The following is a 13,933-nucleotide window of genomic DNA, read 5'->3' on the forward strand; positions in this document are numbered from 1 at the left end:
CTTAACCCATAGTGACCATTCGACTATAAGTCATATACATAAATTATTTATCACACAACTTAATTCAAGTAGAACCAAAAGGTCACAATTCATCTAATATATACATATCAAGGCATCATCAATTATATACTAAAGGTGACTACTCAAAACTTACCTCGGATATACTTGAACGGTTGCGGAAAGGCTACTCAATTACTTTCTCTTTTCCCCTATCCAACTTCGATCCTCTTTGCTCTTGAGCTTAAATTCAAAAATTTTAAACTAGTCATTATTTGACTATTCAAGCATTACTTCAGGAATATAATATATATATTCGACTTTCACACATATAGATCATAGTAAGTTTATAAGAAAACATTAAGCAACTCATTAACAAATTTTTATCAATGTTTACCACAATATCACAAATTCACAATAACTTGTCTTCCTGAGCAACAGTCACCAAATTATTTATAACTGGAGCTACGAAACTCCAAATCAATTTCCGTAAAATTTTCCTGAAAATAGACTCATATATATTTTATCCATAAAATTTTCAGAATTTTTAGTTTGGCCAATCAATACCAGATTTTTCTTAAAGTTTCCCGTGTTTCACTGTTTGACTAATCTGACCACCCCTTACTACAAATCAAATTTCTAATTGTACAGAAGTCAAAATATGTTTTCGTTGATTTCATTTGAAACTAGACTCATTAAGCTTTAATTACATAATTTATTCAGTTTCTAACTCAACTCCCACAATTTATGGTGATTTTCCAAAATCACGTTACTGCTTCTGTCCCAAGCAGATTTATTACCAATTTACTCTTTCACAACTCTTTGCATTCATATTATTTAAACATGTATATCACCAATCAATTTCATCACAATTCTATAATTTCACTTAAGCATAATCTCAAGACAGTACATCTCAAATCATTATTCAAGTTCAAATTCGGCTAGCACACATATACATATTAGCAACTAAATATTAACATTGCATTTCATACTATAACCGAATGTATAGCTCATCAAAATATATTTATTCATGTTCCCTTAACACATATTGGTCAACTAGTTCATGCATTATTCTTTGGCACATTTGGTCATTAAAGCAATAACCTATTTAACTTTCAAGCATTTTTATACTAACATTTCTCCCAAGGCTGAATTCATATACAACCTTTAGTACTCATTTAAAGATTATATTTTAAGTAATTTATATACACAACATTAACCAAATATCCATTTACTAAGCATTTTAACAAATTTTTCTTCAACTATCCACACATTCGGCAATGACAAAGGTAATTTAGAAAACCTTAATTTAACTTATAATTATTCACAACACATATAAGCATCCACTCCAATCCATCACTTTAAACACAAGCATTACTCAACTATTATATATGCTCACATTCGGCATTTTCACAAATGCACAAGTCAATTTTTCTATCATTCAAATTACCTATATGAACATTAAATTAGTTCCAACATCATCCATTCCTAATTATTCCTTAATTCATAAAGGCAACAAACATCCCCTTAAACCTCTAACCGAATACTCATATTACTACCAAATTCAAAATTTTGACATGGACAAGTAAGGGGCTTAGTAACTAGCTTAATATATGCAAAAAGTTCACAAACTAACATGGACTTCATACCTTAATCAAGACTAGAAAGGAGTAGCCGAATGCTTGTTTCCCCTCCCTTCTCTTCTTAGAAATTTTCGGCCAAAGAAATCAAAAGATGAACACTTTTATTTCTTTTCTTTGTTTTATTCATTTCATTAATTTAACACATTTTTTATTACATATTTCTCACCACTATTTAATATAATAATATTAAACCATGCATATAATGCCCATAATTATGAGCTTGGCCGGCCACTAGTTTTATTATGGACAATTAGCCATGCAAAACCTTAAATTTTGTTTCATGTTTATTTAGGTCATCCCATATTATTCCCAGCACATTTTAACTTTAATCACTTAAGTCCTTTTTTTTATGATTCCACCTTCAATTAATAAAATTTAAAACATGAAATTTCATACATGCATTTTCACTACTAATAGACATAGAAAAGAGCATTTAGAAAATTTTTCGACTCAGTTTTGTGGTCTTGAAACCACTTCCCGGCTAGGGTCAAAATAGGGCTGTCACACATATAGTATCTGCTGAAGGCATCATAGTTGACCTGAATTAAATATCAGCAATTGTTAACTAGAAACCACCAAAAAATGTGTTTGAAGTCAGAAGCTTTTTGGGATTAGCTGGATATTATCGAATGTTTGCAAAAGGTTTCTCGATGATAGCCTCTCCAATGACTCATTTGTTACAGAAGGATGTGAAATTTGAATAGACTTATAAAATCGAGCAGAGTTTTGACAGGTTGAAAGCTTTGTTGACTGAGGCACCCGTATTAGTTCAACCTGAATCAGATAAGGAATTTGTAATTTACAATGATGCATCATTGAATGGTTTAAGCTGTGTTTTAATGCAAGAAGGTAAAGTAATAGCCTATGCTTCTAGATAGCTAAAAACACATGAAAATAATTACCCGATACATGATTTAGAATTGGCAGCCATTGTATTTGCTTTGAAAATTTGGCGACACTATTTATTTGGTGAAAAATGTCATAAATATTTGATGACGTAAAAGGATTTGAATCTAAGGTAGCGGAGATGGCTTAAACTGTTAAAAGATTATGATTTGGTTATTAATTATCATCCAGGAAAAGCTAATGTGGTTACAGATGCTCTGAGCAAAAAATCCCTGTTTGCCTTGCAAGCAATGAATACCCGATTGTCGTTATCTGATGATGATTCAATCATAGTTGAGTTAAAAGCTAGATCAATATTTCTGCAGCAGATTTTTGAAGCTCAGAAAATGATGATGAATTACGGGTTAAACGGGTACAATGTGAGTCAAATTCCAATTCAGAATTTTACATTGGATCTAATGGTTGTCTATTATTCAGAGGTAGAATATGTGTACCGAAGAATTTAGAACTTGTACAGAAGATAATGTACGAAGCTCACAATGGTATTATGTTTGTGCATCTAGAGAGTAACAAAATGTATAATGATTTAAAAAAGATGTACTGGTGGCCGAGAATGAAATGTGATATTTATGAATTTGTGTCAAAGTGTTTGATATGTTAGAAAGTTAAAGGTGAATATCAGGTACCTTTAGGATTATTACAGCCAATTACAATACCAGAATGGAAATGAGAAAGAGTTACTATGGACTTTGTATTAGGGTTACCCTTATCTCCGAAAAAGAAAGATGTCATTTGGGTAATCGTTGATCGATTAACAAATTCTGCACACTTTATTCCAGTACGTATGGATTTCTCCCTGGATAAATTGGCTAAGTTATATGTTTCTAAGATTGTTAGACTACATGGGGTACCAATCTCCATTATTTCTGATAGAGATCTTCGATTTACATCTCGATCTTAGACCAAGTTGCAAGAAGATTTGGGTACAAAGTAACATTTCAGTACCCCATTCCATCCTCAGACTGATGGGCAATCTGAACGTATGATACAGATTTTAGAAGATATGCTTCGGTGTTGTGTGTTGGAATTCGAAGGTAATTCGGAAAAATATTTGCCTATAGTTGAATTTGCATATAATAATAGCTATCAGTCAAGTATTAAAATGGCACCGTATGAGGCTCAGTATGGTCGTAAATGTAGAACTCTATTGTCTTGGATAAAACTTAGTGAGAAAAAGATACATGGAGTTGATTTGATTCGTGAAACTAAAGAAAAGGTGAAGGTGATTCAGAATAATTTGAAAGTAGCCTTTGATCGTCAAAAGTCTTATACTGATCTTAAACGAAAAGAGATAGAATTTCAGATCGGTGATAAGGTATTCTTGAAAGTATCACCTTCGAAGAAAGTTCTCCGATTTGGTCGTAAAAGAAAATTGAGTCCATGGTTCATCGGACCATCTGAAATCATTGATAGAATTGAACCTGTTGCATATAGATTAGCATTACCACTAGAGCTTGATAGAATTCATAATGTTTTTCATGTGTCTATGTTGCGATGGTATTGGTCAGATCCTTCATATGTTATTTCTCTGACAGAAGCTAAAATTCAGCCTGACATGACTTACAGTGAAGAACTGATTAGAATCCTGGCACGAGAGACAAAAGAATTAAGAAATAAAAAGGTAGCTTTAGTAAAAGTCCTTTGGAAATACATCAGATTGAAGAAGCTACCTAGGAATCGGAGGATACTATGAGAAAGCAATATCCAAACCTCTTTATTGGTAAGATTTTCGAGGACGAAAATTCTTTAAGGGGGATAGTTGTACCAGCCCATTTTCAGTGAAATTTGAACAGTGGTTTTGGGACCACAAATTCGAGTCAGAAAGAAAATTTATTTTAATAATATTGCATGGTCTACATTATGATAGAAAATACGTATGAAAATTTTATCGATTACATGTTTAATTATAGAAAGGGCCAAATTGCATAAAATGCAAAAGTTGAGTTCTAGTAGCTATAAGTATCAAATAGCTATGGAATTCAAAACTTGAGGTGTAACACCCCTTACTCGTATCCAAGGCTAGAACAGAGTATGAGGCATTACCAGACTTAAGAATACACAGACGAAAACCGGGCCATAAAATTTCATTTAATTCAAAACTTTTCGAACACATGCATAACAAACAAAGCTAACTATATCATAACATCAAAACATAGGACATGGCACGATTAATTAAACTTATAAACCATAATGGATAAGGACTACATCTCATGATCATATACGATAACTCAATGAAAACTGACACGTATGGTCAAAATCATAATAAAAATACATATCACAAACCAACTTCCTATACATGCCACTCACTTGATATTTCTAATATTTGAATTAATTCTCCCAAAATGATAGTTTGATAGTGTGATTTTGCCTCCGACGATCTCCAACCCCGAGCCGACCTGCCAATACTAAAGAAATGGAGAGGATGGGTAAGCTTTACGCTTAGTAAGTTCATATGAAAATAATAAGCAATTACTACCACGCTTTTCAAGATAAAACACTATAATTGTACAATTACACATGTTCAGGTTAAGTTGTGTTATCGAGTTACAGTTACTAAATCATTTATATCTGAAGATACAAAACTATAAATTTAGTTTTGTTAATTTTCCTTGAAACTAGATTCATATATATTTCTCCCATAAAATTTCCAGAATTTTTGGTTTAGCCAATTAGTACAATTTATTCATTAAAGTTTCCCCTATTTTAGGGTATGACTACTCTGACCCCTGTGCACTACGAACCAAATTCCTCCCTGTACAGAATTTCAAAAACAATGACGTTTGTTTCCCTTAAAAATATACTCAATAAGGAATCCATGCATGTAAGGTATGACTATTAATAATTGTTTTACAATTTATGGTGAATTTCTAAAGTCAGAACAGGGGATCTCGAATTCATTCTGACACTGTATCACAAAAATTATAATATCACATAATATATAACTCTTTTGCTCCCCATGTTTCTTTTATATGAACATAGACTCACTAATCTTTAATTCCATAATTTTTTTGAAATTTAATTCAACTTACACAATTTTTGGTATATTTTCAAAGTCATGCACTGCTGCTGTTCAACACTATTTTACTACTAAAGTTCACTTTTACACAATTCACTTAATCCATTCCATTTTACCGAGGTTCGCTCAAATATCGAGCATATTTCTCATAAATTCAAATAAACATATACTTGCACTTGTTCATCACATAATCACTTTCACATGTATTTTCATTTAATTGATTTCCCGTTGAATTCATCGGAATAATAACAGATACACAATTGCCAGTACATTTTCCCATTTCTACACTTGTAGCCGAAGCTATCTGGTACGCATAGTAGCCTGCACTTAGTACTACACATGCGACCAATAATCTAGTACACGTAGTAGCGTGCACTTAGTACTACACACGTGATCACAGTTTTCGAGTACGCATAGTAGCCTGCACTTAGTACTACACATGCGACCAATTATCCGGTACACATAGTAGCCTGCACTTAGTACTACACACGGGACCTCACAATTGTTTATTTGTATCGTTTCTATTCCGAAGGTTCAACCGGGAAATTCCTCACTTTTCAACATTTTACTAAATTTTCTATAATCAATTTAAATTCATAACTTACATCAAATAACCATTTGGTAGGCAGCCACATTTCATATGATATCAAAATATAATAACATAAAAAGAATCGATAGATTATTTATGTACGAACTTACTCGAAGTGTCGATCTCACTATCCATAGTACCAATTGTCCATTAATAGTATAATAAGACACAACTCAAATATCAAATCAGCTTTTAAGAATTTACATAACATATATCACATATTTCATATATCACTTATCATGTATCATCATTTTCTTGCATTTCATGTAACATTCTTTCATGTCATATTTCCACATCATAAACACCATTCCATCAACTTTTCCAATATATTAAATCATACAATATATGAAATAATAGTAAGAAATATAATTCAAACATCACATTGCATTATTATTATCATACGAACTTACCTCGATCTAGAAACGACAATTTACCATTTTAGTCCATAACCTTGTATTTTCCCGATTTAAGCCCGAATCTTGATTTCCTTCATCTATAATATCACATTTAGCCTAGTAATTAGCCACACTATTCATACGGGTCCAAAAACCATATGTTTACAAATTTTCATTTTGACCCCTAAATTTTTGCATATTTTCACTTTTGCCCCAAGGTTCGGAAATTAAACTTCATCCTATTTTCTTATGTTTTATGGAATTATGATCATTTTTCCCTTCTATGGCAACATCAAATTCTCACTCTAACATGTACTTATGACAATTAGGTATTTTTACCGTTAAGCCCTTTTACTTATTTTCACTTAAAACCGAGTAGCACAAGTTGTCTAACATAATTTAAAACCTTATATTCTATCATAAAACACCAAAATACACAAATTTCACCTATGGGTATTTTTCCAATTAGGAACCCTAGGTTGAATTATTGCTAGCATAAGCTAAATCAAGTTACCGGGACTCCAAAAATGTAAAAATCATTAAAAATGAGGCTAGAACGGATTTACAATCGAGCTTGGAAGCTTGGAAACCCTAGCCATGGAGTCTCCCTTGGTATACACGTCCATGTTGAAGAAGATGAACAAAATTGGCTTTTAATTTTATATTTTAATTCATTTTACCCCTAAATGACCAAAATGCCCTTTTTACTAAACTTTCCAAAAATTCCATCCATGTCCAATTTTCTCCATAAACTTAGAAATTGGTCCTCCTAATTAATATTTCAAAGCAATTTCATACTAGAAACTTCTAGAATGCAGGTTTTGCAACTTATTCAATTTAGTCCCTAACTTTAAATTAAGCACTTTATGCATAAAATTTCTTCACGAAATTTTCACACAATCATGCAATCATATCATAGACCTCAAAATAATCATAAAATAATTATTTCTATCTAGGATTTTTGGTCACGAAACCACTACTCCGATTAGGCCCTAATTCGGGATATTACATGAGGTCCTTATATGGTAATTAGGCCATTAAGAAAAGTTAGTAGATATTTTTGATGATTCATCCATGAAAATTAGAAAAATAAAAGGACTAAATTGGAATTTGGAATAAATAAAAATGATAATATCCCAAATTTTCTATGGAAACCCTAGGAAAGAGAAAGAAAATCGAGCAAGCTTAATTAGGTAAGTAATCATGTCCCGTTTTTAGTAATTTTTATATTTCTGAGACCGAAATAACCTAATCTAATCTACTTTGGGGATCAATTCGAATAGATATTAAAGTATTGAAATTTTTTCATTGATGACTATGCTCAAAATGGTAGAAAATGAAAGGTTTTTGATAGATAAACAACTTTTGTAAAGTGAATTTTCATGAAATTGTGATTTAGGGACTAAATTATTAAGATGTAAAATTCATGGAAAATTTTTGATTTTTTTGAAATATATAGCAGTTCGGTTTTAGCTAAATCAGAACAGTAGTTTTGTAACCACAAATCTGATGTCATAAATTTATTTTAATATTATTTTTTGTGTTTACAGCATGTTATTTGATATGTGTGAAAATTCTGTAAGCAAATTTTATCGTTTAATTGCTCAATTTGAGAAAATGACTAAATCGCGTAAAATATAAAAGTTGTATTCTACTTGTTAAAGGTCTTAATTGGCTTTGGTTTTTAAATATGGTGGCCTTAAATGGTAATTAACACTAGTGGACATATATGGACATTTAATAGATGTTTTAAATGGTTTTTCATTAAGGTTATAATGTTAATTAGCATAATTATTATGTGTTAAATATAAAAAAAATTTGAGTCCATCTTTCTCATGTTGGCTGAATATTGAAGAAGAAAAAGAAGCCATTTTGCTCATTTAGGGTTCTTTACACACATAGCTTGACTAAGATACGGTTTTAGCTTAGTTTTTGATGATTTCTATGTTTTTGTAATCGTTGCAGCTCAATTTAGCTAGCCCGTACATTTAATTTCGAAATTGTTAAAGATTTTGATAGTTTCCATTGTTGAATCCATGAGTTATTTGATGTTTAATGTTGAAATATGAAAGCTTGATAATAGTTTTACAGGTTTTGTTAAGTTATTTTTGATGAAAATGCATAATAGGGATTAAATTATGAAATATGTAAATTGAAGGGTTGAAATGTGAAGTAAATGAAAGTTTTGGGCTTCTAGGGACCTATATGTAATTCGGCCAAGCTTGAGTTTAATAAAATTATGTGAATTTTGAGTATTTGTGAAATAAGGACTAAATTGTAAAAATATGAAAATTTAGGGGCTAATGTGTAAAAATTCCTAAATGTATGTTTTGGACTAAATTTAATGAATGGTTGATTGAATAAGTTAATTTTGAATATATTTAGATCAAGAAAAGAGGAATTCAGATTTAGATCGGGGGAAAAATAAGGTTGTCGAATAGTCGATCCGATTCGTTAATTCTGAACATGAGTCACAAACTTATTTGTAATTGTATTTTATATGCTTTGATATAGCATAAATTTAGATTGTGTGATTATGGATAAGCTCAAGAAGGATTTGACAATGATTCAACAATAATTCAAAATGATTCGACTATGAATTTGTATTGGAAAATCCCGGTTGAACCTTAGGAATAGTTTAGGATGCTAGTGACATGTCATTAGGGTATTGAGTTGGCTTCGAGCCATGGTATAGGCACTTCAGAGGAGTTACCTTGATTTGACTACGGGCCATGGTATAGGTACTCCGGGGATTAAGTTACCTTGATTTGGCTTCGGGCCATGGTATAGGTACTTATCAATTGAGATGCTTGAGAATCCGACTTCTATTCCAAACAGTTGAACAAGAAATTTAAAGATTTGGATTAGAATGGGATTGATACGAGTTGCTATAGGTACGTACGTAAATTTTATAAACATTGAATCCATGAAATGGATGAATTCTTGGTAAGCTAGTGAATGAATTATCAAATGGCTTGGGATTTAATGTATTTGTGTATCATGAATTTCTATTGTTTGAATTGTGAATGATGGTAAAATTGCTTATTACGGTAATATGAACTTACTAAGCTGTGAAGCTTACTTTGTATTATTTTTCTATGTTTTATAGAGAATCAAATCTAACTCGGATCAGGGAGTCGTCAGGACCATCATCGCACTATCAAACATCTAAGTTGGTACTTTTGAGTTGAGTAAATATCATATATGGCATGTATAGGCTAGTTGTGTTATTTTGGTTGTGATTAGTCATGTGAGTTGGCTTGTAAATGATGTTAATATTGATGTATGGTTAGCTATTAGAAATGGCTTGTAAATGTATATGTTTTAGTTGTATATAAAGCCATGAGTGATAGCTTATTTTGGTATGATTAGTACGAATAGAGTTATGGTTTTATGGTTGCAAATGGTTAATTGAATTATGAAGTTTAATGCTTGAGAAATGCTTTGATGAAGTATGATTTTAGAAGTTGAGTTGATAAGTATTTGATAGGTAATTAGCATGGAATTAAGTGTTGAATTTGGTTGAATGAATTTGGTATAAATTGTGCATTTGGTTGATGATTTTGGCTGCATAATTGTATGATGAAATGGTACCATTTTGGTTGTTTAGGTGAGCATGAGAAAGGGTGGCAAATTGGCCTTGCAAATGGCCTATTTTTCTTTACACGGGCAGAGACACGGGAGTGTGTCTCAGTCGTGTGCGACACATGGTCAGGTTATACGGCTGTGTGTCCCCTAGTGTTGATTTTAAAATGAAGTCAATATGCTCCACACGGTCTCACACACGGGCGTGCGACTGGCCGTGTGGTACAAGTTAGTATACCCCCTAAATGGCACACGGCCTAGCACACGGGCGTGTGACTTGGCCGTGTTGATAAATCAGTATACCCTACAGTTTTGGCACGGGCCATGTGATCCAAGTCAGTATGTATGCCCTGTTTTCACACGGCCTATGACACTGGCATGTTTGAAGCCATGTGAGGCACACGGCCTGTTCACACGGGCATGTGACCCCTATATTGATGAAAAATTTCTATGTTTTCCAAAACTTTCGTATGTTATCGGTTTAGTCCTAAATCACTTCTAAAGCATGTTTAAGGCCTCGTAGGCCCTTATAAAGGACAATATGATTGTGTTGAATAAGTATATGGGAATGAATGCTTTATTTTTGATAAATGTGTCCTATAGTTGTGAATTGGTCGGTAATGCCTCGTAACCCTATTCTAGTGACGGGCACGGGTTAGGGGTGTTACAATATATGTACTGTAAATGTTATATGTAAAAATTGATTAGGCTAGGAATAAGGTTAAATTGCATGAATTTTATTTTTCGAGCCTAGGGACGAAATTGTCATTTAGGAAAAGTATAGGGGCAAAATGGTAATTTTACCTAAGATGTGAATTGAATTAAATTGAGTATGAAATGGATTAAATTGACGTATTAGATTAGTAGATCCTTGTATACGGGCAAAATGGTAATTTTACCTAATACTGAATTAGATCGAGGAAAACAAAAAGTATTAGATTAGTAGATCCTTGTATACATACGTTTATCGAGGTAAGTTCGTGCAACTAGATTGTGTACATTTATATATTTGAATTAAATATTGTATATGTAAATTTTGTAATTGTCATGTATATGAAATTGATTGAAAATCTGATAATATCTGATAAGTTTTAAATTTTGTTTGAACAAATGAAAATCAATGGATATAAGTTTCTCGTATTGGTTATGGTCTTGCATATGTTGCAGACACACCATAGCTCAAAAGAGCATCACGTATTAGCCCTCTCGAGCTTCCTGTATAAGGTTCTTACGAAGTTCCCATTATAGCTCTTTGGAGTGTCCTGATAGGTTTAGATCTTACATTTGTTGTGAACACACCTTAGCTCTTATGAGCATCCCGATTATAGGCTCTTCATGAGCTTCTTATTAAATTGGCTCTTTGTGAGCATCCCGATAGTGCTCGCTTGAACTTCCTGATATATGTCTATCCGTAGCTTCCCGTTACATGGCTCTTTGTAAGCTTCTTGATAGGCTCTTCGTGAGCTTCCTAATATGGTTCTTTGTGAACTTCCCAATTATTGCCCTTATGAGCTTCTCGTTATATAGCCTGGATAAACTTCCCAATAGGCTCTTTGCGAGCTTCTTGAAATGGCTCTATGTGAGCTTCCTATGATAAGGCTTGAGATTCTACTTCCTGATTATGTGCTCTAAAGAACACCCCTGTAAATGAATTGGCGGATCAATGATAAGTACGTCTTGTACGTACTACCTGGGTATCCATCGATATTTCAATGATTCAACGTACAAAACTCTTGATAGGGGAAAATATGAGAATTAAATGAATTATATCATGAATATCCCTGAAATACTTGGAAATGGATGCATGATGAGATCATCTCTGTTTTCTTGATAATCATATAAAATTTCATGACTAACTTGTTTGGTAAGAGCATGTGTCTAGGCAATTGGCCACATAGTTTTGGATGCATGTTTGTATGCTTACTTTAAATGAATATGATTGGTAAGTTAATTTCCTATTATACGAACTTACTAAGCATTTGAAATGATTACTCAGTTTTCTTTTCTTTGTTTTATAGTGCTCGGAAGCTCGTAAAGGTTGGAATCGTTCGGAGCATCATTACACTATCCTTCAGCTCGTTTTGGTAGAAAGAGCAAACTTATTTTGGTATAATGGCATGTATAGGCTAATTTGGCCAATGTTGAAATTTAAATGGTTGTTTGTAATCTAGCCATTGGAATGGCTAGTAATGATATATTTAGTGCATATATACTTGAGGTTATAATATGGTTACTATATGTGTGTTTGGTATGGTTAGATTGAATTATGGTAAACATATATGTCTTTCAAAAAGTAAGTTTGAATTCATGTGAAGGTATATCATGAATAATTTTAATTTTGGCTTAATTTAAATGTCCTGAATTGGTTTGGAAATGTGTTAATAAGGCTAGGAAATGACCTTATTTTGTCCACATTGTGACAGCCCTAAAGTGACCCTAGTCGGAAAGCGATTTTGGGACCGCTAAACCGAGTCACCAAATTATTTGAATGTGATATTTATTGTCTAAAATATGTGATTATGAAGGTGTGAAAGTTTTAGGCTTCGATTTAGTAAATTGCATGTGAATTTAGTCAAAAGGACTTATGGGTGACATTTTTGAAATGTGATAGGCTAATCTACAAGGACCTAATAGTGCATGTAATCAAAAGGGAGGACTTGCATGTCAATTTCCCCCCCTAATATGTAGTGGCTGGCCATGAGCATGGGTGGACAAGATGTTAAGGCTAAAAACATGTCATAAACATGTTGGGGTAATGCATTATGTAAGGATTAATAAAATAAAGAGCATGGGCAATAAAATATTAGTGTTAGTAGGATGAGAAACAAAAAAAAAGGAAAGGATGTGTGGGATTGTCCCCCCCCCATTGCCGTGAGTTGAAGGAAAGAAAAAAAAAGTGTTCATCCTTTGGTTCATCCTTGGCCGAAAATTTTAAGGAGGAAGGAAGAAGAAAGGTTGAAGAGGTTCGGCCATGCATGTAACTAGGCTAAGGTATGTTTGATGATGTTCCATGAGATGCATGCATGTTTTAGTTGTTAGCTTGAGTTCTACCTAGCCCATGGTCTAAATCGTGCTATGTGATGGAAATGACACTCGGCCATGGATGCATCATTCTTGCTTGGTGCTGATGTTGTGTTGGTGAGATATCAAGTTATTTTTGTGACCAAGTTGAGATTTGAATTTTTGGATTGAGTAAGGTTTTCGGCTATGGTAAATATAAGGGTGATGGATGTTGTGTCATGCTAAATCTAGATGAACAATGTTAGTGCTCATATCTCGATATTCATGAGTTTCTTTCTTGGTTTTACCTCAAACCCATGAAGTATTTAATTGGTGTTGTTAGAGGTTTCGGTCATGGGATTATAAGCTTGTTAGTTTTGATGATGAAATTTATGCCTTGCAAGGGTAAATGGTGTCTTGATGCATTCGGCCATGGTAGAAAGTAGATGTGAAATGGTAGTAAGATAAAATGCAAAATGTTAGTATTTGATTACTAGTGTATAAATGCGTATTAGCCGAGTTTTGAATTTGAAACGAAATGGTATATAACCAATACAAGTAACCATACTTGTGGGAAGTATTAAGCATATAATTGGCCTCAACATATACATGCATACTCGGCCACATGAGAAGATTAGTGTTGCATGCATTCGGTTAGAGGCAAGCATATTGATGCCTTTATCTTGGTTAGGACAATCGGCTAAAAGGGAGTGTGGGTTAATATGTTGAGTTGATGCATGATTTCACATGTATGTGACTTTAATGTCTAATGTATAAATATGGGCTAAGTGCCTTGTGTTCC

The sequence above is a fragment of the Gossypium hirsutum genome, chromosome A02, assembly GCF_007990345.1.
Source record: "Gossypium hirsutum isolate 1008001.06 chromosome A02, Gossypium_hirsutum_v2.1, whole genome shotgun sequence".
Classification (NCBI taxonomy): Eukaryota; Viridiplantae; Streptophyta; class Magnoliopsida; order Malvales; family Malvaceae; genus Gossypium; species Gossypium hirsutum.